We start from the raw sequence: 13152 nt of genomic DNA on the forward strand, positions 1-13152 counted from the left end.
ATATGGTGTTATTTAGGAAACGGGAGGTGGAGTTTAGATTGGTAGGGTGTGGTAGGCGACCCCTCTCTGATGAAGGTTGTAACTTCCTTCAACAAATATTTTTTTTAATATTAACATGCTTCTCAGAGCTTAACCGTGACACATGAACTTTTACTACTGAAAAATTTAAAATTCTTCTAAGCATCAGAGAGGAAATGTTTTTGAATTATTTCTCATAGATTTCCTAAAAGAAGATACGATGTGACTCCTTCAGCTACCAAGGTGAATATTTGGTTTGGAAGTTATGGGATACAGTGTTGAAAGCCTTACTGAAATCAAGGTAGACAACATCCACTGCTCTCCCCTCATCCACTCAGTTAGTAATTCCATTAAAGAAGGTTGTCAGCATGATTTCCCCTTCGTGAGCCCATGCTAACTACTCCTGATCACCTTCTTCTCCTCCATATGTTTGGAGATGACTTCCAGGGTGAGTGATTCCATCACCTTTCCAGGGATGGAGGTGAGGCTGACTGGCCTGTAGCTCCCTGGGTTCTCCTTCTTGCCCTTTCTGAAGACTGGAGTGACAATGGCTTTCTTTCAGTCCTCAGGCACCCCTTCTGTTCTCCATGACCTGAAACGAAGAGTATAAAACACAAAATATGTAACGTAGTAACCTGAAGGGATTGCTTAAATTGCTAAATTGTTTTATCAGCCTCAGGCGATAAGACTCAGCTCTAGCCAACATAATCAGGGAAGAGCCTATTTTTAGAGGGAACATGGTGCCCTAAAGCAGGACTTTAAATTAAATTAAATTAAAATGGCTGAGCTAGTAAAGAGAAAAACCGCTGAAGCAGTTAAATAATGACTGAGCATGTGCAAAGACAGAAAGAAGAAAAGTACAAGGTGAAGAAGACAATGAGCCTTCATCAGAAAGACCATAAAGTGCGACCACCAGAGGGTACTGCACATGCAAAAGTAGGAGACAAAATATAGTAATTAGTTCTGAGAAACCATCAACATAAATCCTGCTCTTTCTTGGAAATTGTATGAATATGTATATCACTGTACCATAAATAAGTAAGTACTCATTGTCTTGCTTAGGTGTACTTGTTTGGTGGAATTATCCCGCATATACACGCCACTGTTAACAAATACCTATTTTCTAAGTCTTCAAAAAGATTCTTGGAAAGTTACATCATCTTTTTGCATTTCAGACCTTTCAAAGATGATGGAGAGTGAGCTAGCAATAACATCCGCCAGCTCCCTTAGCACTCGTGGATGCATCCCATCTGGGCCCATGGATCTGTGTGGGTCAAGTTTGCCTAAGAGATGCCTCTGACCTGATCCTCTTCCATCAAGGGAAAGTACTCCTTTCTCCAGACTCCCTCCCTTATCTCTTGGGTAAGAGATTTCTGAAGGCTAGTCTTAGCAGTGAAGACTGAAGCAAACAAGACATTCAGTAATTTTGCGTTCTCTGTATCCTTTTTCACCAGAGCACCCACATCATTAAGCAGTGGGCCCACATTTTCCTTAGTGTTTCTTCTGTTATTGATGTATTTGAAAAAGCCCTTCTTATTTTCCTTGACACCCCATGCCAGATTTAACTCAAATTGGGCCTTGGCCTTCTTTGTCACATCTTATTGCCAAATATTTATACAATTGCAATATTTTCTGGGTTTGGTTATTTTAATTGCTCACATTTAAGAATGAAACCACTTGATCTGATGGCAGATATTCAGGCAGATCTCAGCATGTTGTTCATTCATACAGATCACTGCTACTTCTTATCTGGTGATCCAATTTCTCTTAGAGAAAGTTCCATGCATCTAAGAGAATAGAGGTTTTTTTTGTTTGTTTGTTTTTGTTTTTTATGAAAGTATAGGGCACAAGCTTGAGACACTATTTTTTTCTTTTTCTTCCTTCCACCCCTTTCACATCACCTTATCCCTGCACACATCCTAAACAGTCTATGAAAAGGGTTTCTAAGCCCATATTTTGAACATCCCAAGATTTACAGAGGTCTCTCTTGCAATTTGACATGGTCTTCTATGTGGTAAATAGGACTTTTTTTTTTTGTTGTTCTCCACAAGAAGAAAATGTAATTTCTAAATACTTTTCCCCAAATTCTAGTTTAATTTTTTATTTCAATACTGAATATTAGTAAGTATAGTCTATGAATTGTTTACTAGAGATAAAATTTCATGAATTAAGTCCTTTTCATGAACAGCATGAGACCACCTCTTTTTCACAAGCATGACTGCTATCTGTGTTTTGTTTTGTTTTGTTTTGTTTTGTTTTCTATGGGAAAATCTCCTAATGTAACTGATTGATGAGTAAGGATAAAATGGCATGTAATTTTGTTGGATTAGTGGAAATTGAGAAGACCTCAGAGTTAAATATCTTGTAGTGCATTCTTCACAAAACCAGGTTTGGTTTAAAACAGACTTTTGGAAACTATGGGATTTGTAAAACTTAACACTTTAAGACATTAACACTCTTTTTTTTTTTTTTCCAATATTTTCAAAATACTATATTATTAGGCATTATTCTAATGAAGCTAGAATAAGCCACTCATAAATTATCTACAATACATTTCTGGACAATATTATCTCTTTGATAATGGTGCCAGTATTTTACATCTTTCCTATTTAAAGGTATACACAATGCCAATACTTACACGTGTTTTTCTACGCAAATTGCATCATTTAATAATTATACATATTTAAACTTCTCAGCATTATTATGAAAGACTTTTATAGACTATTTATATGGAAATGGGCATTAAACATTTGAAATGTATAAGTTAGTGTAACGATCAAATGACATTTAATTTAACAAATACAAAACGGTCTATCCATAACTTTGCATAATTAAAGAAATTTTTAAAAGGAATAAAATGAAGTGAGAGAAGCATTTATGTGAAGACAGTAAATAATGATTAGAGTACTGCATTTGATGACTAAGTAACATAATAGATTCTATTATTTCTATTTCTTACTAAAATAATATAATGTCAGGCTGATATGAAGGTGAAATCATCAAGGTGAAACTGAGTTTATTAACTCAATGAGAATTGTGACATAAAATGAAAACACTGAAGCAGTAACCAAAACTATTATTCAAGCAGGCTAATTTAAATATGATGTATGTAATCCCCATATTTGTAGAGATCCCTGTCATTTTAAGATCATTGTAATAAACTTACCTAACACTTTTCCAACATGGTAAAGTCCTAGATTTTCAAGGCTGGAAGGAACAGTTTTGTTCTTTTAAGTTTTCCTGTTGGATACTATGCTATAAAGTTTCACATGGCAACATTTGCATCCAACCCACAACTTCTACTTGATCATCATTCTTAATACATATTCTACTTTAATTGTGAAATAAAGGCTTTAATCAACAAAGATTCATTCACATCTTTAAAGTTATTCCTATAGATAATTTTATTCACTGAGAATATTTGTGTGTTTATTTGTTTGTTTCAGATTTCTCCTTAATATTTTTTGTACCTTCTCAGCAAGGTTCCTACTGTACCAGAATTCAGTTTTTCAGGAGACTAGATACTGAATATGATAAATTAATTTATTTCAGTGAAAGTAATAAATTGAGATTTTTTAGTTTCTGTTGAAAGGAAGGCTTTGAAGATCTTAAATAATTGTTGCAATTCTTCTGAATATTTTTTTTTCTCATTTATATCACTAAACTGAGCAACACAGAATTAATATCTTATAGGTTAAAGTTCCTAAAAGTATCTAGAAAACATCACTGAGGCATTGTTGAATGGAAAAGAATAAGTAAAAATAAATTCAGAAACATAGAAACTTGCAGAGGGGTGGGGAGGGGTGGGGAGAAGTCATATTGGAAGGGATATATTGCATCAAAAATGTATCGTGATTTTAGAATGTACAAGATCGCCTGGTTGGAGAGCCCCATGCATAAAATAAAGCAGACTCATGAAATGCCTAAGCATCTACATTGTTTGGGTAGACATATTTAAGTGGGATCTATGTATATTTTTTTTTTTCCAGAAATCTCTAAAACAAGGATGAATTTTATGACAGTGATATTGTCAAGCAATACTAAAATGCCACAGTTTAGTGAAACAAATTCCAACAGCATTTACATTTTATTTCCAGGCATCTATTAAGACCCATAGATACCACAGAAACTGGCGGTAGCCTAGTGGTTGCACTGCTTACCTCCCCCCTACAGCACTCTGTGGTCACAGGTTTGAGCTACATCCCAGCCTGCTTAGAGGACTTCTTTTTTCTGGTCAATGATTCTATTTCCAGGTAGAGACCAGTGACGAGTGATGTCCCTCAGGGGTCTGTCTCAAGATCAGTAGTTTTCACTATCTTTATCAATGACATAGACAATGGGATTGAGTGCACCCTCAACAAGTTTGCAGATGACACCAAGCTGAGTGATGCAGCTGATGCCAAAGAAGGAAGAGATGCCCTTCAAAGGGATCTGGACAGGCTGAAGAAGTGGGCCCATGTGAACCTAATGAGGTTTAACAAGTCCAAGTGCAAGGTGCTGCACCTGGGTTGGGGCAATCCCAGACAGGAGTACAGACTGGGAGAAGAACTCACTGAGAGCAGCCCTGCGGAGAAGGACTTGGAGGTTCTGGTGGATGGAAGGCTCAACATGAGCCAGCAGTGTGCGCTTGCAGCCCACAAGACCAACTGAATCCTAGGCTGCATCAACAGAGGAGTGACTAGCAGGTTGAGGGAGGTGATTGCTCCCCTCTACTCTGTCCTCGTGAGGCCCCACCTAGAGTACTGTGTTCAGGTTTGGGGCCCCCAGCACAAGAAGCATATGGACCTGTTAGAACAAGCCCAGAGGAGGGCCAGAAAGTTAATCAGAGGGCTGGAGCACCTCTCCTGTAACGAAAGGCTGAGAGAGCTGGGGATGTTCAGCCTGGAGAAGAGAAGGCTCTAGGGAGACCTCATTGCGGCCTTTCAGTACGTAAAGGGTCTTACAAAAAAGATGGAGAAGGACTCTTTACTCGTGTAGATAATGATAGGACAAGGGAGAATGGTCTTAAATTAAAAGAGGGGAGATTTAGACTAGACATTAGGAGGAAATTCTTCACTCAGGGAGTGGTGAGGCACTGGAATGGTTTGCCAAGAGAAGTTGTGGATATCCATCCCTGGAGGTGTTCAAGGCCAGGCCTGGATGGGGCCTTGGCCAACCTGATCTAGTGGCTGGCATCCCTGTCTATGGCTGGGGTGGGTTGGAGTTAGATGATCTTTAAGGTCCCTTCCAACCTGAGCCATTCTATATTTCTATGATTTTATGAAGATAAGATAATCATTGAAATCATAGTATCACTAATTTAATGAAAACTAGATGACGTTCATTATGAACCAAAATTAAAATTTTGAAAAAAAAATTGAAATATGAATATGCATATACAAAATGTCAATAAATTTCATCAACTGTATAGGCTTTGCTGATGCTTGTCTCACTCGTTTCTTGGGAATTGAGTGTTCAAAACGAAAATTTTACTAAGCTGTAGCCATGTCTACAACTCAGTTGTGTAAGTCAAATCAAATGTCAAAAATCAGTTAAAATTTTGGATTTTGTCTTTCTGTTTATATTTATTTTTGATCTCAGTGCTTTTAAAAGGTTTGCATACTGTTGTCTGAATGTATTTTTTACATGCATATGAACAGAAGTAAATAACAGAGATATTTATTCTTACTCTTTATACTATAGTTAATATTTCCTACTTCCTTTCTGAAAGACGAAATGATGCACTTCTAAAAAAAGTCTAGAACCAGAGAATGTGAAAGAGCGAAGGAACAAGATACACAGGGTCATACAGAATATAATGCAGATGCCGTTGTCATGTCCTTATACTCAAATTTTTAAAATATGATAATTTTTTTATATTTTTTGACAATAGGTGACTGCTGTATGATAACTAGATCTATTTAAAACAAGTACTTTTTCTTAGGACCCAGATATTCTATACAAGTCAAAAATCATACCATACCATACTTCTTTTCCTCTGAATATGCAACATATATTCTTAGATTTATCACTTAGAAATTAGTGTTAATTATTAGTAATTAATAATGAAAAAATGAAAACAACACCAGCAACAAAAAACAGCATAAAGAATCAATCTGGCATTGCCTATCACTACTGCAAGTTACAAGATAAAATTTTGCATCCACCGATGTGTATTTTATATCATAACACCTTCCATACCACATTGTACAGTTTAAATCTATCAGCAAAGTGAATTCGATAAAATTGTTTTAATCTTTCTGAGATGTACAACCATTGCTTGAGAATCATCATATATTACTTCTAAAATGTCTTAACACTTTATATGTGAGAATTTTAAAAGCTAGAAGTAAGTGGTTACTTTTTAGATCAATGTAGAGATTTTGGAAGGTGATCATTGCTATGTCCCTGAAATCCTCTTCTTTTTAAGTTTACTTTGTATTTTGATTATATGTAGCATAGCCATTCTCCAGTGCCACTGACTAAAAGAGAGTTCTTGCACTTGCAGGAAGAGAAGTTATGTCTATCAATTTTGGCTAGCTGCAGAAACTGTAACACTTGGTAACAGATAAATTAAGGTCATGTTTTTGCCTTAGGAAGCGAAAACAAAAGAAAACCCATTCATGTGATTATACTTATCTGAAATAGGTTAAAAAATACTTGAGAACTGAGCAAAGTATTATTTTGACTTTGAATAGTGAAACAATTAAGACTGTGAAAGAAATTCATCTCAGTTCTATCCATTCCTATGTCACTAATCTAGAAAAATGTACTTGGTAAGGCATAGAGAGTCGAGCCAAAAATTTACTTCTGTAAGAAAAACAAGGATTCACTATACCACTTTCAAAAGAAGGGGAAAAAAATGAATTTTGACTTAAAAATTATCAGTATCAGAAACAAACTATATTCCAAATTCCCCAGCTAGAGCAATGATCATTGTTGTGTTTTTTTTTTTTTTTTTCTCTTTGATGTGATGTTAGTTCTTACTAGTTTTAAGCATAATGAACAGTGATTTCATATTTCTTGTGTTTATCCAGACTATTCTGTTATTTCTGTTCGGTGCTTTGCATAAGTATTTTTGCTTTAATCCTCTAAGGTGTAAAGATTGTGTGTTGTTTCAAATGCCAGTAATGGCTAAATGCCATTCTTTGAAAGATATGCTTTTGTACTGGCAGGGAGAGAATAATTGGCACTGAGAATAAGTAGTTTTTGTGTCAAGGTTGTCAAACCTATTTTGCTGCCAGCTCTTGGCTAAAATTCCACTTAACACCAGATGGCATTGTTTTTTTGATGTTCTTGAATAGAGCAGATCATTAATTCCCCCTGGATTTGCTCAGACACCTTATATGAATTTTCCTGCCCACGTGCCTGTGCACTCTGTAGAAATCTATGTTCTTTCTTTCTTTTTATTGTACAAAGAACATGACTCATTCTTTGAAAAAAATAAATACTCTATATAAGCTATGTAACATAACTACATGACTTTAATTTTTGATGCGAACATTTTATTTTTCAACATACAATTATTTGAAGGCACAGTTGGCTCTATTTAGACACCTAAAAGCACACTTAATTATATGATTGTCCCTACAAATCAGGTAGAAATGAGGCTTAGTATTATAAAATATCCTTTCAGTTTTATGAATAGACAGATATCTTGCAAGGGGAAAGAGCTGGCCCGCAATGGATAGCTAATAAGAAGTCTCTTCAACACAGGATACCTGAGACATTCTCTAGTGTTTCATACATTGGACATTTGCACACTGTGTGCTTGATACCAGATTGTACTAGCAAATTCCCAGGTTTAGGGTCCATGAAGAAGGGGTTTTGTTAGGAATGGTAGAAATCAATAGCAACGTCTCCTTTGCCAAGAAAATATGCAGTTCAAATTAGTAAGAGGGCTCAGTTTGCCAAGGTAGGCACTGAATTCCTTGTCACTGCTGTAGGTGTTTTAATGATTTAAAAGCTGTCTTTTTGTTTGTACGTTCTTAATCGAAATGTTGTAATGTAGAATACTCTGCCCTTTTGGTGGAGGAAAAAAAATCAAACAATAACAACAACAACATGTTTCATCGTATCTATTAAAAGTAATTTAACTGCAAAAATATATTTCAATGTTCAGTCCACTTTATTAATGGTGCTATACTTTAAAACACATAAGAAATAAAGCATTCCAAGGACAAAAGTAAGAGAGAGAATAATAATGAATTTTATATAGTTAAATTGGCTTTTGAATGATGGTTTTGTTAAATATCTGATGCTTTCAGACTACGTATTAGGAAAAATTTCTTTACCGTAAGGGTGGTCAAACACTGGAACAGGCTTCCTAGAGAGGTGGTTGATGCCCAGTACCTGTCAGTGTTCAAGAAGCATTTGGATAATGACCTCAATAACTGTAACCTTTGAAGTGGTCAGGCAGTTGGACTTTGTAGGTCCCTTCCTACTTAAGTATCTTATCCTATCGTATCATATCGTATCGTATCGTATCGTATCGTATCGTATCGTATCCTATCCTATCCTATCCTATCCTATCCTATCCTATCCTATCCTATCCTATCCTTTCTATTTGGAATTTTAAAAACTATACCACTAATGCTACTTAACAATCTTAAGCACACACTCATTTATGAACAAATGTTTAATTAAAGACTTTGTCAAATCAGATTTAGTGGAAAGAAAGAATCTGACTATCCTCTGAAAGATATAAAAAGGCTTGAAGAAAATTCTTCATTGAATTCATTTAGCAGAACGTGAAAGTTTGTCTATCTCAAGCAGACAGATTCTGTGAACAGCTCAGGATACCTCTAAGAGTATGCTCTGGTATAACAGGGACTTTATCCTTTCAGTGAACAGAATATACACTTTTTTTTTTTTTTTTTCCATGTATACATATTGAACTGTGTTAATTTGGAAAAAAGGAGAGATCATCAGAGAAAATCTTCTCTTTCATTCATTTTTCTCTTTTAGATTCTTGTGTTAAGGTACACAGTGGCACTTTTCAGAAAGGTTTTTTTTTTGTGGCATAAAGACTACATGGACACCAGGGTTCTTTCAGGATCAGTAACTGCTACACACTCCCACATCTCCCCCTTCTTTATTAACATAAAAAAAGTGTAATTAACACAAATTAAAACACAGAGAAAAACTACCAGGCATACTAATTCTATCTTTAACAAATTTTGTAACCGCATCCCTGGGAGAGGCAGGCACTGAGTGCTGCCCAGCAGGGGGTGCTCTGGCTGCCCGTCCAGCTCCTGGAGTCCTTGTCTGTGGGTCCTGCATATGCCAGCAGGACCCTCCCATACGTTGTTTTTCGTTTGAGCTGGAGTCCAAACCACGGAGGAGAGTGCTGTGATCATTTTAAGGCAGATGATGAGATGGCCAGACGGACCCATCATGCTGACACCCATCTAGGACCGGCTCCTGTTGAAACACACGTACAACCTTGACCCCAAGTTATTAGAGAGTAGGGCCCTTTCCAATGATTGGTGCTTTAATTTTTTGACCATGATTTGTGCCCTTTCTTTAACTGAGTTTCTCCCAGATCTGTCTCCCAGATCTGTCTCCCAGATCTGTCTCCCATATCTGTCTGTTCTTTAACCGAGATTAAAGTATTGTGATTAAAATGTTTGTGAATTGGAGGACCTTCGTCTGTCCATCGATTTAAAAATTTAAGAATATAGCATGCTTTAGCTGTCTTTTCCTGGGGGTCACACCCCTACTCCCCCTTTTTTGTTTTAGAAGCATAGCTTTTATGGTACCATGGGTCTGTTCAATAATTGCTTGACCTGTAGGGAGAACGAGGTATACCCGTCAGATGTTGAATGTCCCACTGTTGAAAAAGAAGTGGTTTGCAGGGGCCACATATCCTGGCCCATTAAGTGTTTTAGTCATTTTGGGGATTTCTAATATCGCAAAAGCTGGCTGAATATGTTTACACACATCGTTTGCCTTTTCTCCTGCATGAACAGATGCAAAAATACAACGAGAAAAGGTATCAGTTGAAACATGAACTTAAAAAACAATCCTTTAAGTCTGTTACTATTAATGTCCATGACTGGGGGAGCATAGTTGGAGATGGCAATCCCAGTTGAAGTGCTCCCATATCTTCCATGATTTCATTATTTTTTCTCAGATAACAGTCTCCATTTTCCATTCCTTTTCTTGATTACAAACACTGGAGAGTTCCAGGGCTAGTCATGGGAACAATGTGTCTCGCTTTAAGTTGTTAAGCAACTCAGCCTTCGGGCCTTATGTATCCTATTCCTCCTGGATCGAAGGGAAACAGATCCGGCTCCTTTTCAGGGCCTATAGGGCCTGGATCAAAAGGAACGTCCAGGTCACCAGGGGGCGCAACAGCAAAGGCCTGCGATAGCAGTACCGGCAGGGGGCGGCGGGGGGCGGCGGGGGGGAGGCGGGAGGGGTTGGGTGCGATGGCGTAGCAGGCGGATTGGTGGAGGAGCCCGCAGCTCCCTCACTATCTGGCAAACCACACGTTTATGACTGTGGTCCCACGTGGCTCTTTAAGGCCTCAGAGATTGCTTGCCAGGTGCCGAGTAATCCCGCCACAACCTTGTCGTTTTTAGTAGCAGAGTCCCACACCTTGACCTCAATTTGGTCCCATGTTTCAGGATCATAAACCGTCTGATTCATAATAAAGGGAATAAGCTGGAAGGTTACCAGGACATTTTTTTTTCTAAGGACATATGATTCCCCATCGCGCGCAACTGCTTACCTTTGGCCAGTGAGGGGCAGTTGTGTGCGGGGGTCCACTTCTCTCAGCTTCAGCTTCCTTTCAGCTCCTGTGCGCTTTCTTTCAGCGACTTTCAGTATGAGCTTCTCTGAGCAATTTGCTGAGTTCAGCCGAACCTATCTTCATGAGGCGATCAATGTCCCTGCTCCTGTCCTGGTGCCTGTTCTGTTAGCCTGTCCCTGTTTATTCTTTTTTGTTGTTGTTGTTTTTGTCCCTGTTCTGTTAGCTTGCCCCTGCTCTTCAGGCAGTCCCTGTTCGTTTTCTTCACGTCCCTGTTCCTTTTCTTCATGTCCCATCTGGGGTGCCATTTGTGGCATAAAGACCACACGGACACCAGGGTTCTTTCAGGATCAGTAACTACTACTACTTTATTGATGACATAACTTCAACTCTCTCTTATTGAGGACATAACTTCATTTCTCTCTTACTGAGGACATAACTTCATCCCGTTATTGAGGGCAGGCTCTCTTCTTATACCATTCGCTCTACAGCAGTACTTTGTCCACTAACTATTCATTGGTCAAACAACTTTGCCCGGCAACAGCAAACACCCAGCAACTTCCATGCCTTAAGGGCTGGAGAACAAGCAGTCCAAGACAGCAAGGCATCTCCTGAATCACCCTTCTTTGTTCCCTATAAACTCTTTACATTCTTGATGGCCTCATCCTTAAGAGTCCAGTGATATCACCAACCATGGGGCTTGTCGACCCCCATAACCACATTCCCACAGTTTTTCCTGAGGTCTTCTTCAAGGATGAAGCTGTGATAGTATTCCCTATCTTTCTTCCTGTAAATCTTATCTTTCTGACATGTACATTTTAAACTATATTTAAGACATTAAATATGGTGGTATATGTGTTGCAAAGCCAGTACATATTTCAAAGCAAAATGTTAGAACTTTATCACTCTGAAGTGAGAGATGTGCAGGGGGGAAAATCAGTCTGCTCTGAGCACAGGAAGAAGCTGGTACCAGTTCTGGAATGTTGCCATATCGAGTTCCACTGTGATGATTCCAGTTTAGGAGACAGATAATTTCCCCATGTTTTTTTGACACCTCAGTATCTGTATTGATTACCTCACATTAAATTGGCAGCACATGAAATTTTATTTGTGGTTCTACAGTTTGGCTTTAGTTTGGTCTGTTGTGGTTTAACCCGGCTGGCAGCTAAACACCACACAGCCGTTCGCTCACCCTCCCCCCTCCCTCTCTGGGATGGGGGAGAGAAACGGGAAAGTGAAGCCTGTGAGTTGAGATAAAGACAGTTTATTAAGACAGGAAAATAATAATAACAATAATAATAATAATAGTGATAATGGTAATAGTATTAACAATAATAATGTGTAAGAAAACAAGTGATGCACAATGCAATTGCTCACCACCCGCTGACCGATGCCCAGCCTATTCCCGAGCAGCCGGCCCCCCACCCCGGCCAGCCACCCCTATATATTGTTTAGCATGACGTCAGATGGTATGGAATACCCCTTTGGCCAGTTTGGGTCAGCTGTCCTGGGTCTGTCCCCTCCCAGCTCCTGCTGCACCCCCAGCCTGCTCGCTGGCAGGACAGAGCAAGAAGCCGAAAAGTCCTTGGCCTGGTGTAAACACTGCTCTGCAACAATTAAAACATCAGCATGTTATCAGCGCTCTTCTCATCCTAATCCAAAACATAGCACCCTACCAGCTACTATGAGCTACTTAACTCTGTCCTGACTGGAACCAGGACATGGTCATATCATTAAAATTGCTGAAAATCTCCAGGGTTCTTTCCAATATAGTATCATCACTGAAGACACTCATATTTTAGTTTCAAATATCATGGTATTACAGACAACTGTAAGGATATCATACCTGCGGGTATTCTCCTATTATTTAGCAAGGTTCACCATTTCAATACTCTTATCTTCACCCTATCCCATTTATGCTTGATGTACTAGGAAGAATTCTGTCGTTGCACTGCATATAAATTATGTATATTATTCCTGGAGGGATATTTTGTCTAATAAATTCATTATGGATAGCATGAAGATTTAAACAAAAAAAGTATTCTTTTCTACTACTAAGGTAGGAATGGAGTAATAATCAAATATCTTTTGAGTCCTGACAATATTGAATTGACTTATATTTGAATTTTAATTAAAAGCAAACAAACAAAAATTTGTAGCCTCTAAAGGACTTAGTGAAATTTTCCTTGAGGCATAAAATCCATTTACTAAAGCATAAGCAGAATAATCATAAGTATGCATTTAAATTATAAATAAAAAATCATATTCTAACATGTCTTGTGCACATCCATTTCAATCTCTTTAATACCATAAACAGCTGAGATAGCCAACTGCCATCCCAGTATCTCCAGCTACCCATTTATGAACCTCCTTTGCACACAAAAATCCACTCCCACACAAAG

The 13152-nt window shown here is 38.0% G+C and overlaps 2 long non-coding RNA genes across 2 annotated transcripts; one reads left to right on the forward strand and one right to left on the reverse strand.

Annotated features, from left to right (window-relative positions):
- Positions 1–249: 249 nt before the first annotated feature.
- LOC310898367 lies at positions 250–2653 on the forward strand. The gene is made up of 3 exons (XR_014583241.1): positions 250–261; positions 1194–1455; positions 1578–2653. It is a non-coding gene; the product is annotated as an uncharacterized lncRNA (long non-coding RNA).
- LOC310898368 lies at positions 1907–11469 on the reverse strand. The gene is made up of 2 exons (XR_014583242.1): positions 10733–11469; positions 1907–9420 (listed from the first exon to the last, which is right to left on the reverse strand). It is a non-coding gene; the product is annotated as an uncharacterized lncRNA (long non-coding RNA).
- Between the last annotated feature and the right edge of the window lie 1683 nt (positions 11470–13152).

This window comes from Anser anser (assembly GCF_964211835.1).
Source record: "Anser anser genome assembly, chromosome: 4".
NCBI classification, from domain to species: domain Eukaryota; kingdom Metazoa; phylum Chordata; class Aves; order Anseriformes; family Anatidae; genus Anser; species Anser anser.